This window comes from Macaca thibetana, chromosome 18 (assembly GCF_024542745.1).
Source record: "Macaca thibetana thibetana isolate TM-01 chromosome 18, ASM2454274v1, whole genome shotgun sequence".
NCBI classification, from domain to species: Eukaryota; Metazoa; Chordata; class Mammalia; order Primates; family Cercopithecidae; genus Macaca; species Macaca thibetana.
The window spans coordinates 53,395,750-53,398,664 of NC_065595.1; positions in this window are offsets into that span (position 1 = coordinate 53,395,750).

Genomic DNA, 2,915 nt, shown 5'->3' on the forward strand with positions numbered 1-2,915 from the left:
TATAGTCTTCTGTAAACAGGAAGTGTCCTCGTCTGACCTAACTGCTTCCTTGTACCTGGATGGCCTCTTTCTCTATCTTCAGGAGTACATGTCTTCTGGCCGGCTCTCTTCCTGCTTCTGCTATCTTGCTGATGCACGCTGATGGTGCAAGCAGCCTTGCACCTTAGGACTGGGCCTGAGAAGGGAGGAGTTATTCATCTCCTCAAGCTTTCAGGCCTGGGGAAGAATCTTATAAGATGTACCTGTGAAACTCTTGCTTCCTATACATCAGAAGAAAAGCACTTCTCTAACTTTTTAGTTACCTGAGCCTTGTTTCCCGTTTGTTTGTTTGTTTGTTTTGAGGGCAGATATATATGCCATTGTACTAATGCCAAATTGAAATTATTATGGTGATGACTTACGTGTAGATGCTATTTCATGCTGTTATTATTTTTTATGTTAAAAACCACTGGATTCTGGCCGGGTGCAGTGGCTCACACCTGTAATTGCAGCACTTAAGGAGGCCAAGGTGGGTAGATCACCACAGGTCAGGAGTTTAAGACCAGCCTGGCCAACATGGCAAAACCCTGTCTCTACCAAAAGTACAATAATTAACCAGGCGTGGTGGTGAGAGGTGAAGCCAGCTGGACTTCCTGGGTCAAGTGGGGACTTGGAGAACTTTTCTGTCTAGCTAGAGGATTGTAAATGCGTGGATCAGCACTCTGTTTCTAGCTAAAGTATTGTAAAGGCACCAGTCAGCACTCTGTAAAAACGCACCAATCAGCAGTCTGTGTCTAGCTAAAGGTTTGTAAATGCACCAATCAGCACTTTGTAAAACAGACCAATCAGCGCTCTGTAAAATGGATCAATCAGCAGGATGTGGGCAGGGCAAAATAAAGGAATAAAGCTGGCCACCTGAGTCAGCAGTGGTAACCCACTCAGGTCCCCTTCCACACTGTGGAAGCTTTGTTCTTTTGCTCTTCACAATAAATCTTGCTGCTGCTCACTCTTCAGGTCCGCACTACCTTTATGAGCTGTAACATTCACCTCCAGGGTCTGCGGCTTCATTCCTGAAGTCAGCGAGACCGTGAGCCCACTGGGAGGCGACACCTTTAAGAGCTGGAACACTGACTGCGGAGTTCTGCGGTTTCACTCCTGAAGTCAGCGAGACCACCAACCCACTGGAAGAAAGAAACTCTGGACACATCTGAACATCTGAAGGAACAAACTTCGGACATACCATCTTTAAGAGCTGTAACACTCACTGCGAGGGTCTGCGGCTTCGTTCTTGAAGTCAGCAAGACCAAGAACCCACTGGAAGGAACCAATTCCAGACACAGTGGCACATGCCTGTAATCCCAGCTACTGGGGAGGCTGAGACAGGAGAATTGCTTGAACCCGGGAGACAGAGGTTGCAGTGAGCCAAGATTGTACCACTGCTCTCTAGCCTGGGCAACAGAGCAAGATTTTGTCTCAAACAAACAAAGAAACAAACAAACAAAAAACATTGTATCCTCCTTCCTATTTAAAAAAAAAAAAAAAAAAAAAACTTTAAAGCACATCATTACTTTTACTAGCGTGTAAAAGATGAACTATATAAAAATGTAGACAGACCTGGAAAAAATGGCAGATAGGAAGCAGGACTAACTTGCAGCTCCCACTTGAACAAAGCAGCACTTGGAGACTCACACTGTGAACTTTTGCTCCAAGAACTACCACAGGAACATACCAGAAAAGCTGAAAGAATCCACAGACACTTTAAAGGAGGTGGATTGCTGCTGCAGGCTGCATGGGACAGCCGAGGAACCGTGAGTCCGCTTGCTTTCTCAGCTGGGATGCTTGTAGCCTGGAGCAAGTTCTCAGCCCTGCTCACTGGCGGCCTAGAAATAAACTCGGTGCTGTTGTGGGGGCACAGTGGAAATGAGACTGGCCTTTCAGGCTGCAGGCTGCGTGGGAGCTGGGTGAGGCTTGAGGCTGCCGGCTTTCTCCCACTTCCCTGGCAACCTGTGTAACACAGCAGAGGTAGCCATAATTTCCCAGGAACATAACTCAGTTGGACTGGAAACCACATCCCATCCCCTACAGCAGCCACAGCAAGCCCCACCCAAGGAGAGTCTGAGCTCAGACATGCCTAACCCTGCCCCCACCTGATGGTCTTTCTCTACCTGCTGTGGTAGCCAATGAAAAAGGACTCAACCTCTTGGGAGCTCTGTGGACCTGCCTACCACCTGAGAAACCTGAATACTTATCCAAAGGCAACTCTAGGGAAAGCTTGTATCCTCCATATAATACCGCAGCTGATGCACTCTTGAAAGCTCCACGTCCTGGCTGGAAGCCAACCAACACAAAACCAGAGCATTCAACAAAAATACAACCAAGGACCCTCCCAGAGTCCAACTGACTCCCCTGCTTCCTCCATCAGAGCAGGTGCTGGTATCCATGGCTGAGAGACCTGAAGACGGATCACATCACAGGACTCTTTGCAGGCACTCCCCAGTACCAGCTCAGAACCCAGTAGCTCTGCTGAGAAGCTAGATCCTGAAGAGAAATAACAATCACTGCAGTTCAGCTCTCAGGAAGCCCCGTCCCTAGGCAAGGGGGAGAGCACCACATCAAGGGAGCAACCCAGGGACAAAAGAATCTGAACAGCAACCCTTTAGTTCCAGATTTTCCCTCTGACATAGTGTACCCAAATAAAAAGGAATCAGAACTAACAATTCTGGTAATATGACAAAACAAGGTTCTTTGACACCTCCAAAAGACCACACTAGCTCCCCAGCAATGAATCCAAACCAAGAAGAAATGTATGAATTGCCAAAAAAAGAATTCAGAAGGTTGGTTGTTAAGCTAATCAAGGAGGCACCAGAGAAAGGTGAAGTCCAACTTAAAGAAATCAAAAAAATGATGCAGGATGGGAATGGAAAAATCTCCAGTGA